The sequence below is a fragment of the Lagenorhynchus albirostris genome, chromosome 2 (assembly GCF_949774975.1).
Source record: "Lagenorhynchus albirostris chromosome 2, mLagAlb1.1, whole genome shotgun sequence".
Taxonomy (NCBI): domain Eukaryota; kingdom Metazoa; phylum Chordata; class Mammalia; order Artiodactyla; family Delphinidae; genus Lagenorhynchus; species Lagenorhynchus albirostris.
Genome location: NC_083096.1, coordinates 36,091,545 through 36,104,264, shown reverse-complemented (window position 1 = coordinate 36,104,264; position 12,720 = coordinate 36,091,545). Strand labels below are relative to the sequence as shown.

General features: G+C 36.3%; 1 protein-coding gene across 2 annotated transcripts in view; it reads right to left on the bottom strand.

Moving 5' to 3' along the window:
• Positions 1-1,390: 1,390 nt before the first annotated feature.
• LOC132509426 (membrane cofactor protein-like) overlaps positions 1,391-12,720 on the bottom strand; it is a 54,354-nt gene continuing 43,024 nt past the window's right edge. For both annotated transcript variants that reach the window (XM_060130464.1, XM_060130474.1), the window contains exon 11: positions 1,391-1,545. The gene's annotated coding sequence lies outside the window, so the exon portion shown is untranslated. The remainder of the gene's footprint in view (positions 1,546-12,720) is intronic.

The window sequence follows — 12,720 nt, the reverse complement described above, 5'->3', positions numbered from 1 at the left end:
GGGCTGAAGTAGTGTACACATAGAATAATAATTTTAAAAGTTTGAGTTATTCCAAGAATTACCAAAATGTGACAGAGACCTGAAATGAACAAATGCTGTTGGAAAAATGGCGTCAATAAACTTGCTGATGCAGGGTTGCCACAAATCTTCAATCTGTAAAAAATGCAATATCTGCAAAGTGCAACAAAGTGAAGAACAAGAAAACTGAGGTATGCCTGTATAACACTGTATAAGTTTAAGGTGTACAGCATGAGTTGATAATGTATACATTGTGAAATGATTACCACAATAAATTTCTTAACATCCATCACCTCTCATAGTTACCAAAAGTTTTCCTCTTCTTCTTCATGATCAGAAATTTGAAGACCTACTCTCTTAGCAATTTGCCAATGCAGTTTTCCTTGATATCCTAGGAGGATTGGTTCCAGATTCCCACCCTCTTCCCCTGCAAATAAAACTCTGAATTCTCAAGTCCTTTATATTATATGGCAGAGCACAGGCGGCCCTCTGTATCCAGGGATGCTGATGCAGAACCATCAGATACAGAGTGTCAGCTGTATACAATAAAGCATTACTAATTATTCTCACTACGCTGTACATTATATCCCAATATTCATTTATCTTATATCTGGAATTTTGTACCTTTTCACACCCTTCACCCAATTCCCCCTTCATCCCCACCCCCTGCCTCTGGCAACCAAAAATCTGATTTCTTTTTCTGTGAGTGTGGATTTTTGGATTCCATATATAAGTGAGGTCATTCAGGATTTGTCTCTTTCTGTATGGCTTGTTCACTTAGCATAATGCCCTCAAGTTCCATAAGCATTGTTGCAAATGGCAGGATTTCCTTCTTTTTCATGGCTGAATTGTATTCCACTGTATGTTGTGTATATGTGTATGTATATACATTTGTGTGTATGTGTGTGCGTGTATATATATATATATATACCTATATATATCTCACATTTTCTTTATCCATTCATCCATCACTGAACACTTAGGTTCCTTCCATGTCGTGGTTGTTGTAAATAATGCTGCAATACACAGGGAGGTGCAGTTATCTCTTCATAGGGTGATTTCGTTTCCTTTGGATATATACCTATTGTGGAATTGCTGAATCATATGGTGGCACTATTTTTTTTTTTTTTTGCGGTACGCGGGCCTCTCACTGTTGTGGCCTCTCCCGTTGTGGAGCATAGGCTCCGGACGCGCAGGCTCAGCGGCCATGGCTCCTGGGCCCAGCCGCTCCGCGGCATGTGGGATCTTCCCGGACCGGGGCATGAACCCGTGTCCCCTGCATCGGAAGGTGGACTCTCAACCATTGCACCACCAGGGAAGCCCCGGTGGCACTATTTTTAATTTTTTGAGTAACATGTATACTGTTTTCCATAGTTGCTGTATGAATTTACTGTAGATCTTAACATATTAATAGAATCAAAAGATAAACTGACACATGGGTTTGTGCAAAATAATTATTGCTTCTGCACTGATCGACTGGTTGTTTTTTTCTGGTGAGTGGTGGATCTGGCACCAACTTCCTTTTTCCTACAAGGAAAGACAAGAAGATAGCATCAGAGGTGAACATAATTAAGTACAGAAATTAAACTCCAGAAGCACATTTACAAAATGGACAATGAAAAATATGTATTTATAGCAGTAAGAGTCACTGAACTAGGAAATAAATGATTCTTTTAAAGTAATTTCAAATGTTCAATTAGTCTCACTCCAGGAACCCTTTTTCTATCCCTGTATTATATTTCTGATTCCCTCCAAAACAAGAAATAGAGTAGTCTCATATACTTAGTAAATATTCCCTTATTTTAGTTTAGGGCTGGTGAGAAAGACTAGAGAGAAGTACATGTTTTCCCTAAAATACAATTTTAATTCTGGCTCTGAGATGAAACCTTTAAAAAGGTAACAATTCCAGTGACGTTCAAGTTCAGTAATGCCTCATTTACCCCTCACTGTCAAGAAAATCATGTGTTCTGGTTAGAGAGTCTCCTAAGTAACTGAAACTCACATCACACTTTTTTTTTGTAACAACAGACAGCTTTCTAAAATCTATTACTCAAGTCCAGCATTGTCCATAGAAATATAATGTGAGTCACACAGGTAATTTTGAATTTTGTAGAAGCTACATTAAAAAAAGGAAAAGAAGTAGGAAAACTAGTTTTAAATTTTTTACTTAACCCAATACCCATGGACTGTACATTCCTTTGCACTAAGTCTTTGAATCTGGTGTGTAGTGTGCGCTGAAGCTCACCTTAAGTAGGATGAGCCACTTCTGACGTCCTCGGCAGCCACTCAGAGCTACTGACTCTGGAGCTGGAGAATGCAGTTCCAGTTCCTACTTAGGAAACTTACTACAATAGACAGACTACAACCTAATGGGGACCCGTCAGTTATTTACAGTATGCCTGCCCCAGCTAACACTTACATGGGGGTGCCTACCCCATGTAAGAGCTAACTGTGTTAATTTTGGAGACTTTCATGTTTCTCTTGGTGAGGGAGGCATCACTATGAACAAGCACTGTCACAGCACAATACTTGTTATATAGCAGTTTCCTCAAGAATATTGTGGAGAGGGATTCAATATTTAGGCCTGTCACTGACTCTTCTAAGACCAGTATATTTTTCTATTTTGAAGCAATACTTATTTTTTCTAGTAGTAATGGAATCTTTTTTTAAAAAAATAGAATTAAAAATTGAAATCCAATATATGAGAAAGATAAATAAGCATTAATATAAACTTAAAGAAACATTCATTTGATATAACAATGAAGCTCTTTGAAGATGATTAAAATGTGGAAGTGAATTACAATTATATATTACCTTCAGCATTCATTAAGTTAACTTCAAGTATTTACAGAAAACTTGAAGCTCATGGCCTTCTGAAAACTGCTTTTCTGGTTGGCTTTATCCTCAAAGGAATCCTTAGAGAACGAAGCAGATACGTAGGGTTGGGTAGGCCCACAGTGCCATTCTAGTTGTTATGTTTGTCTTCCCCTTTGCCCCTGTGATCAAAGACACCACTTTGCTTTTACAAAGAAACTGCTCTTCTTATTGGCCTTTGTAGAATCTGTTCCCAAACTCGTGACTGTAACCTAGGGTAGTGCCTCACATTATAATTGGTGGGAAACATATCTCCTCTTCCCAAGTTTGCAGACACACATTCTGGCACAAAAGAGGAACTTCCACAAAAAAAAAAAATCATAAGAGAATACTAGAATAATTATATGTGACAAATTGGACAACCCAGAAGAAATGAACAAGTTTCTAGAAACATGTAGCCCTCCAAAACTGAATGAAGAAGAAATAGATAATTTAAACAGACCTATAGCTAGAAGTAAAATAGAATTGATAATTTAAAAACTCCCTGCAAACAAAAGTCCAGGACTGTATGGCTTCACTTGGGAATTCTACCAAACATACAAAGAACTTATACAGATCCAGAACACTCCCAAAGTCATTTTATGAAGCTACCATCACCCTGATACCAAAACCAGACAAAGACACTACCAAAAAAGAACATTACAGGCCAATATCTTTTTGAATATAGATACAAAAATTCTTAACACAATATCAGCAACCAAATTCAACACATAAAAAATCATACACCACGACCAAGTTGGATTCTCCCCAGGGACACAAGGATGGTTCAACATACACAAATCATTCAATGCAACACACCACATCAATAAAAGAAGTGGAAAAAAACCACGTGATCATCTCAATAGATGCAGAAAAAGCATTTGATAAAATTCAACATCCATTCATGATAAAAACTCTTACCAAAGTGGGTATAGAGGGAACATATCTCAACTTAATAAAAGCTATTTATGACAAACCTACAGCCAACATAATACTCAGTGGTGAAAAGTTGAAAGCCTTCTCACTAAAATCTGGAACAATACAAGGATGCTCCCTCTCACCATTTCTATTCAATATAGTACTGGAAGTCCTAGCCACAGCAATCATACAGGAAAATAAAATGTATCCGAATTGGAAGGGAAGTAAAACTGTCATTATATGTAGATAACAGGGTATTATATATATAGAAAACCCTAAAGAGTCCACACAAAAATTACTAGAACTGATAAACAAATTTAGCAAGGTAGCAAGATACAAGATTAACATATAAAAATCTGTTGCATTTCTTTACACTAACAATATCAGAAAGGGAAAGTAAAAAAAAAAAATCCCTTTAAAAATTGCATCAAAAAGAATAAAATACTTAGAAATAAACCTGACCTAGTAGGTAAAAGACTTATATGCTGAGAACTATAAAACATTGATAAGGGAAATTGATGATGATTTAAAGAAATGAAAAGATACTCCATGCTTTTGAAATGGAAGAATCACTATTGTTAAAATGGCCATACTACCCAAAGCAACCTACAGATTTAATGTGATACTTATCAAATTACCCATGATATTTTTCACAGAACTACAACAAATAATCCTAAAATTTATATGGAACCATAAAAGATCCAGAATTTCCAAAGCAATCCTGAGGAAAAAGAACAAACCTGGAAGCATAACCCTCCCAGAATTCAGACAATACTACAAAGCTATAGCAATCAAACAGCATGTATTGGCACAAAAACAGATATATGGATCAACAGAACAGAATAGAGAGCCCAGAAATAAACCACACACCTATGGTCAATCTTTGACAAAGAAGGCAATAATATTAAATGAAGAAAAGACAATCTCTTTGGCAAGTGGTGGGTGTTTGGAAAGCTGGACAGTCACATGTAAATCAATGAAGCTAGAACACTCCCTTACACCATACACAAAAATAAACTCAAAATGGCTTAAAGGCTTAAATATGAGACATTACACCATAAAACTCCTAGCAGAGAACATAGGCAAAAAGTTCTCTGACATAAATTGTGCCAATGTTTTCTTAGGTCAGTCTCCCAAGGCAATATGAATAAAAGCAAAAATAAACAAATGGGACCTAATCAAAGTTATAAACTTTTGCACAGAAAAGGAAACCATAAACAAAATGAAAAGACAACCTACGGAATGGGAGAAGATATTTGCAAATGATGTGACTCACAAGGGATTGAATTCCAATATATACAAACATCTCATACAACTCAATAACAGACAAACAGTGCAATCAAAAAATGGGTGGAAGACCTAAATAGACATTTCCCAAAGAAGACATACAGATGGCCAATAGGCACAAGAAAAGATGCTCAACATCGCTAATTATCAGAGAAACGCAAATCCAAACTCCAATAAGGTATCACTTCACACTGGTCAGAATGACCATCATCAAAAAATCTATACATAATAAATGCTGGAGAGTTGTGAAGAAAAAGGAACCCTCCTACACTGTTGGTGGGGATGTAAATTGGTGTAACCACTACAGAGAACAGCATGGAGGTTCCTTAAAAACCTAAAAACAAGAGTTTCCATATGACCCAGCAATCCCACTCCTGGGCATATAACCAGAAAAAACTCTAATTCAAAAAGATATATGCACCCCAATGTTCACAGCAGCACTATTTACAATAGCAAAGACATGGAAGCAATCTAAATGTCCATCAACAGATGAATGGCTAAAGAAGATGTGGTATATATATATATATATATATATATATATATATATATATTATATATATATATATACAATGAAATACTACTCAGCCATAAAAAAGAACGAAATAATGCCATTTGCCACAACATGGATGGACCTAGAGATTATCATACTAAGTGAAGTAAGACAGAGAAAGACAAATTCATATGATATCACTTAAATGTGGAATCTAAAATATGGTACAAAAGAACTTATGTACAGTACAGAAACAGACACACAGACAGGAAACAAACTTATAGTTACCAAAGAGGAAATGGGGGGAGGGATAAATTAGGAGTTTGAGATTAGTACATACAAACAACTATACATAAAATAGATAAACAACAATGTCCAAATCTTTGGTGCAGGGAACTATATTCAATATCTTGTAATAACATATTATGGAAAAGAATATGAAAAATAATATACAATTGTATAACTGAACCACTTTACTGTACAGCAGAAATTAACACAACATTGTAAATCAAGGATACTTCAATCAGCACTCCCTCTTGCGAGAGCACCAGAATCACAACTAACTGCTGAACAATCATCGACAGGAAGACACTGGAACTCATCAAAAAAGACACCCCGCATCCAAAGAAAAAGGAGACCCACAATGAGATGGTAGGAGGGGCGCAATCACAATAAAATCAAATCCCATAACTGCTGGGAAGGTGACTCACAAACTGGAGAACAATTATACCATAGATGTACACCCACTGGAGGGAAGGTTCTGAGCCCCACGTCAGGCTTCCCAACCTGGAGGTCTGGCGATGGGAAGAGGAATTCCCAGAGAATCAAACTTTGAAGGCTAGTGGGATTTGATTGCAGGACTTTGACAGGACTGGGGGAAACAGAGACTCCACACTAGAAGGGCACACACAAGGTAGTGTGTGATTCAGGTCCCAGGGGGAAGGAGCAGTGACACTATAGGAGATTGAAACAGACCTATATGCTAGTGTTGGAGGGTCTCCTACAGAGGGGTGCTGGCTGTGGATCACCCACCGCAGGGACAAGGACACTGGCAGCAGAAGTTCTGGGAAGTTCTTCTTGGCATGAGCCCTCCTGAAGTCCACCATTAGCCCCACCAAAGACCCTGTAGCCTCACTCATCAGCAGAAAAGCAGATTAAAGTTTTACTGAGCTCTGCCCACCAGAGCAATACCCAGCTCTACCCACCAACAGTCCCTCCCATCAGAAAGACTGCAAAAGCCTCTTAGATAGCCTCATCCACCAGAGGGCAGACAGCAGAAGCAAGAACTACAATCCTGCAGTCTGTGGAACAGAAACCACATTCACAGAGAGATAGACAAAATGAAAAGGCAGAGGACTATATACCAGATGAAGGAACAAGATAAAATCCCAGAGAAACAACTAAATGAAGTGGAGATAGGAAACCTTCCAGAAAAAGAATTCAGAATAATGATAGTGAAGATGATCCAGGACCTCGGAAAAAGAAGGGAGGCAAAAATCGAGAAGATGCAAGAAAGGTTTAACAGAGACATTTAATTCAGAAGAATTAAAGAACAAACAGAGATGACCAATACAATAACTGAAATGAAAACTACACTAGAAGGAATCAATGGCAGAATAACTGAGTCAGAAGAACGGATAAGTGACCTGGAAGACAGAATGGTGGAATTCACTGCTGCAGAACAGAATAAAGAAAAAAGAATGAAAAGAAATGAAGACAGCCTAAGAGACCTCTGGGACAACATTAAACGTAAAAACATTCACGTAATAGGGGTCTCAGAGGAGAAGAGAGAGAGAAAGGACCCGAGAAAATATTTGAAGAGATTATAGTTGAAAACTTCCCTAACATGGGAAAGGAAATAGCCACCCAAGTCCAGGAAGCAGAAGTTAAGTCTAAAGTTAGCAGAAAAAAAGAAATAAAAATCAGAGCAGAAATAAATGAAACAGAAACAAAGAAAACAATGGCAAAGATCAATAAAGCTAAAAGCTGCTTCTTTGAGAAGATAAACAAAATTGATAAACCATTCACCAGACACATCAAGAAAAAGAGGGAGAGGACTCAAATCAATAAAATTAGAAATGAAAAAAGAGAAATTACAACAGACATCGAAGAAATACAAAGCATCCTAAGAGACTACTACAAGCACCTCTATGCCAATAAAATGGACAACCTGGAAGAAATGGACAAATTCGTAGAAAGGAATAACCTCCCAAGCCTGAACCAGGAAGAAATAGAAAATATGAACAGACCAATCACAAGTAATGAAATTGAAAATGTGATTAAAATTCTTCCAACAAACAAAAGTCCAGGACCAGATGGCTTCACAGGGGAATTCTATCAAACATTTAGAGAAGAGCTAACACACATCCTTCTCAAACTCTTCCAAAAAACTGCAGAGGAAGGAACACTCCCAAACTCATTCTATGAGGCCACCATCACATGATATCAAAACCAGACAAAGATACTACAAAAAAAGAAAATTACAGACCAATATCACTGATGAATATAGATGCAAAAATCCTCAACAAAATGCTAGCAAACAGAATCCAACAACACATTAAAGGATCATACACCATGATTAAGTGGGATTTATCCCAGGGATGCAAGGATTCTTCAATATATGCAAATCAGTCAATGTGATACACCATATTAACAAATTGAAGAATAAAAAACATATGATCATCTCAATAGATGCAGAAAAAGCTTTTGACAAAATTCAACACCCATTTATGATAAAAATCTCCAGAAAGTGGGCACAGAGGGAACCTACCTCAATATAATAAAGGCCATATGCAACAAACCCACAACAAACATCATTCTCAATTTTGAAAAACTGAAAGTATTTCCTCTAAGATCAGGAACAAGACAAGGATGTCCACTCTCAGCACTGTTATTCAACATAGTTTTGGAAGTCCTACCAAGGCAATCAGAGAAGAAAAAGAAATAAAATGAATACAAATTGGAAAAGAAGAAGTAAAACTGTCACCGTTTGCAGATGACATGATACTATACAAAGAGAATCCTAAAGATGCCACCAGAAAACTACTAGAGTTAATCAATGAATTTGGCAAAGTTGCAGGATACAAAATTAATGCACAGAACTCTCTTGCATTCCTATACACTAATCATGCAAAATCTGAAAGAGAAATTAAGGAAACACTCCCATTTACCATTGCAACAAAAAGAATAAAATACCTAGGAATAAACTTACCTAGGGAGAAAAAAGACTTGTATGCAGAAAACTATAAGACACTGATGAAAGAAATTAAAGATGATACCAACAGATGGAGAGATATACCATGTTCTTGGATTGGAAGAATCAATATTGTGAAAATGACTATACTACCCAAAGCAATCCACAGATTCAATGCAAACCCTATCTAATTACCAATAGCATTTTTTACAGAACTAGAACAAAAAATATTAAAATTTGTATGGAGACACAAAAGACCCCGAATAGCCAAAGCAATCTTGAGGGAAAAAAGCGGAGTTGGAGGAATCAGACTCCCTGACTTCAGACAATACTACAAAGCTACAGTAATCAAGACAATATGGTACTGGTACAAAAACAGAAATATAGATCAATGGAACAAGATATAAAGCCCAGAGATAAACCCACGCAGCTATATTCAACTAATCTATGACAAAGAAGGCAAGGATATAAAATGGAGAAAAGATAGTCTCTTCAATAAGTGGTGCTGGGAAAACTGGACAGCTACATGTAAAAGAATGAAATTAGAACACTCCCTAACACCATATACAAAAATAAACCCAAAATGGATTAGACATCTAAATGTAAGACCAGACACTATAAAAGTCTAGACGAAAAGATAGGAAGAACACTCTTTGACAAATCACAGCTACATCTTTTTTGACCCACTTCCTAGAGTAATGGAAATAAAAACAAAAATAAACAAATGGGACCTAATGAAACTTCAAACCTTTTGCACAGCAAAGGAAACCATAAACAAGATGAAAAGACAACCCTCAGAATCGGAGAAAATATTTGCAGACGAATCATCGGACAAAAGATTAATCTCCAAAATATATAAACAGCTCATGCAGCTCAATATTAAAAAAACAAATAACTCAATCCAAAAATGGGCAGAAGACCTAATTAGACATTTCTCCAAAGAAGACACACAGATGGCCAAGAAGCACATGAAAAGATGCACAACATCACTAATTATTAGAGAAATGCAAATCAAAACTTATTAATGAGGTATCACCTCACACCAGTTAGAATGGGCATCTTCAGAAAATCCACAAACAACTGCTGGAGAGGGTGTGGAGAAAAGGGAATCCTCTTGCACAGTTGATGAGAATGTAAATTGATACAGCCACTCTGGAGAACAGTATGGAGGTTCCTTAAAAAATCTAAAAATAGAATTACCGTATGACCCAGCAATCCCACTACTGGGCACATACCCAGATAAAACCATAATTCAGAAAGACACACGCACCCCAATGGTCACTGCAATGCTATTTACAATACCCAGGTCATGGAAATAACCTAAATGCCCATTGACAGATGAATAGATAACGAAGTTGTGGCACATATATACAATGGAATATTACTAAGCCATAAAAAAGAATGAAATTGGGTCATTTGTAGAAACATGGATGGACCTACAGAATGTCTTACAGAGTGAAGTAAGTCAGAAAGAGGAAAACAGATATCGTATATTAACGCATATATGTGGAATCTAGAAAAATGGTACAGCTGAACCAGTTTGCAAGACAGAAATAGAGACACAGATGTAGAGAACAAAAGTATGGACACCAAGGGGTGAAAGTGTGGGGGGTGGTGGTGCTGGTGGGATGAATTGGGAGATTGGGATTGACCTTTGTACAGTAATATGTATAAAATAGACAAATAATAAGAACCTGCTATAGAAGAAAAAATGAGTCAAGAAAAAAAGAATACTTCAGTCAAAAAGAGGAAGTTCCAATTCATTTCATTCAAAGACAGAAGTTGAGTGGGTTAAATGGCTTAAGACAATACATTTCATAATTTTTCAAAATCTGATTATATTTTTTGTTGGTTTCTCTTTCATATGCCAAAAATATCCTGGTCAAGGGAAGAGATAAATGCCTTTACAGAATTAATATTTACAAGTTGAAATTGAATTTCTTTAAAAAATTAAGTAAAATGTATTTTTTCTTCTGTCAAAGAATAATTTTCCTCTCTGCACTTAAAATGAACAGATTCTGTGATTATTTCCCATTGGGCTAAAAAATTCCCCCAGCTTTGGATTCAGAGCTGTTATAAGGTAGAGAAGCTAGGCAGCCTGATAAAAGGATAAGGGGGACATTACATTGTTGGCACCTATGTCAAAGCAACAGCCTGTCAATTCACATTATTTTACATTAAAACAGGGAAGGTATGAGAAAACCTCAATAATCTAACACAGAGAGCAAGAATCCTAGTGTCCTCTTGGATGTCTACTGCCCACTTATCTTAGTTCAGGTTATTGATATCTAAATATTCATTGATTACTTTTCAGAAGAAAGGACATCTCTGAAAAGAAACGCAACAGAAAGAAGATACCTTTTAATGATAAAAGCAAACCCTTCTCTCATCTCTTCTAAGAAAGAAATAAAATTTACTTGTCTGTGGCTCTCACCAGTTAGGTATTTGCTGAACAGAGGAAGGGAAAAGGGCTGAATAAAATAGTGACGTCAAACCAAAAGGAAGCAAGAGTGGCATAAAAATGGGATAAAATCAATGATAGAGGAGAAGGGAAGTAAGCTGACAATTAGGTTCATGAATTATGGCTCTCCTGATTCTCATTAGGAACTTGAAACAAGAATTTGGTGCAAGAAACTACTTTACCTTTGAGGTCTTATAGATCATCCAGCAGATAAGCAGATTCTATATTTGTGTGCAATCTGTTTAACCCTGAAAGGACTTAGCCTCAAGTGAATAATGTAAACTCTTTTTCACAGAATGAGATTGTATGAGAAAAAGTGGTCCTGGCCTCTAGCACCCTAGAATTTGAGGTAATATGCAGAGCATGTATTGATTCCATGTAATATTGTCTCAGAAATCGATTTTATAACAAGTCATACATTTTTGGATGTATCTTAACTTTTGCATTGAGGACAGTTTCTTTCTGTAGCACAGCTGTTTTCACCTGAGGGAAGATCTCTGTAAAATTTATTAGGTGACCTCCTATTTTTCTGGGATGGATCTAAATTTTATAAATGTGTTCTCTCAATGAATCAAATAATCTTTCTGATTTATTAGTTACTATGTAAAATGTTTTTGTAGAATTCTTTGAATGCTCAAGAATTTGAAAGTCAGGTAGAAAAAATTCAAATTAATGTCATGTTTCATTTTTCCCCCCATCATTACACTCTTCAGCACCTAACTGGCAACTATCTACAGCAAGTCCAAAAAACTTCTGTAACATTCATTTAAACAGACAGGTTAAATATTACAAAGTTTCTGGATCAGTCATTATTAATATAACATTAAAAATAGGCTTAAGTTATACCAAATAGTAAATATCCTTTTTGGAAGAAAATAAAAAAATATATTTTGTCATGGGTAATAAGCATATAAATTATGGAAATTATTCTAGCAAACTTAGCAAACTCTCACTTATCCTGCAATAAGTTACCTGGAGTAAAGAAAATCATGCATTTATGAAAAGAAAATTACTACAAATAAGTGAAAACATTTGTTTTCTTGAAACCACACAGTCCAGACATGCAAAACATGTTTGAGCAGTAGCAAAGGAGAGGGCAAAGGCTGTGGATTCCAAGTCTGGAAAGTATGGTAGAAGAATTCGTTAAGAAAGGAGATTTGGCTTGCCACAACTAGAGAAAGCCTGCACACAGCAACGAAGACCCAACGCAGGAGAAAGATAGAAAAAGAAAGAAATAGAAAGAAAGGAAGGAAGGAAGGAAGGAGGAAAGAAAGAAAGAAAAAGATTGGAAGGGAAAAGGAAGATGTAGATGGAGCCCATCAGACCAATTGGGATCATATTCTATTCTTAGTTGAGAGCTAAGAAACAGAAAACTGTAGCAGACTACACTAACCTTGTTGGCCATTTTTAATCAAGTATTTTAAATGATGTTTAGTGATCCTAAAAAGTGACTACTACAGTACTTCTGTACTTTGGGATGGAGGCTGCAGTAGGGCAACT